The sequence below is a fragment of the Eimeria mitis genome, genomic scaffold, assembly GCF_000499745.2.
Source record: "Eimeria mitis Houghton genomic scaffold, Emh_scaff1839, whole genome shotgun sequence".
NCBI lineage: Eukaryota > Apicomplexa > Conoidasida > Eucoccidiorida > Eimeriidae > Eimeria > Eimeria mitis.
In genome coordinates, this window is record NW_013570160.1 from 1,286 (window position 1) to 2,794 (window position 1,509).

Consider the following 1,509-nt stretch of genomic DNA (forward strand, 5'->3'; position numbering starts at 1 on the left):
CACCGTTATAACGCAAGTTCTCTGGCCTTTACCTGGACAGAGGCGAGCCGCAATGTAGGTAAAGGCTTGAAGCAAGAGTTTCCGCAAAAGCATCTGACCTCCTTCCGCTGGCCCTAGGCGTCCTGGGCGTTGAGATCAGGGCCTGGGTGTTGCGGGGAAGAGGTAGACAGAAATGGGGTTGCAGCGCACCCCGCTACGGCTGGCAGTACAAGAAAGCCCCACGCGTGCACGCGAGGAAGCTTCACTGAAGCTTCCTTTGCTGCATGCTTTACCTCTGAACGTACTAGTAGGACGTTTGCGGGCGTTTACACGCAATGTACCAAAACCAAGTGAAAGCTTCTGCGCTAACTCATGCTACAACTGCCGAAGGACTGTAACGAGTTGCAATAAGGCCAACGACTTGAGATGACAGTTTTCCAAAGGCAGCTGACCTCTTTGGGCCGTATCCAAGCTTATTGCATCTCAGGGCCTGGGATTGCCGGGGAAGGGGCCGCCTGACAGGAGTTGCAGTGCACGTCGCTCTAGATAACGATGCAAGCCAGCCTCATATGCGAGCAAAATGAAGCTTCAGAGAAGCTTAACTGAGCACTTGTATTTGCTTGCAGGCAACCTATCAACGCTAACTGACCGTTCCTGTGCTACACTATGCTACACTTTCACTGCCCCTGGATTACCTAAGGGGTCCTCCGGATTCGCTAGAGCATTTGAACTTCGTATGGAAGACGACAAATATATGTCTCTAGAAACGAAAAATACGGGAGGCTCTGCTGCAGCTCACAACTGTCCTCCGATAAGATCGAGGAGCCTCGTTGCAATGCTACACGACTACGAGTGCTAAAGGCCCCTTTTGATGCATTAACTAACACTGTAGACAATTTTTAAACACTTCCACGACCATGAACAGAATGCCTGCAGGTAAGTAGACCAACATGTTCTAGCTTCCGCCTGAACATGCTATACGGAGCATGCTGCGACAAAAATTGATTGGGAAAGAGCACCTCGAATGCTTCCTGACAATTTTAACATAACAAATAGTGTTCAAATTCAAGTTTGTGGAGCGCTCGAGAAGATAAACGCATAACCATCTCCAGACATGCGATTTGTGTGACCAAAACAGGGTCCCCATTAGGTTTGTGGTTTCCGCATCGGGTGTAGGTGGATTTTATCATGCCCCACAATACAAAGACAACATTTCATTCCTGTAAGAATGAATTTATGCATATAATTTTAGCAATATGCATCCATGCAATGCAATCTTCTGGGAAGGACCTGAAGGAGCGGGCCACAGTGCCCGCGGCGAGCGGGGACTGTAGATTCAATTCCGGTGTAATTTTCGTACCAGAATGTCCGCCGGGACCCGAAAAACCATTCCAAAATGTATACTCCAAGGAGTTTCACCTAAAAAAAACATCAAGGGCGATCACGCCTCCAGAACGCGTTCGTGCAGTCCTGCAGTCCACGCCATCCACCGGTTGCCGGCTTCACGTTGGCGGGGCACCCCACGAAAAC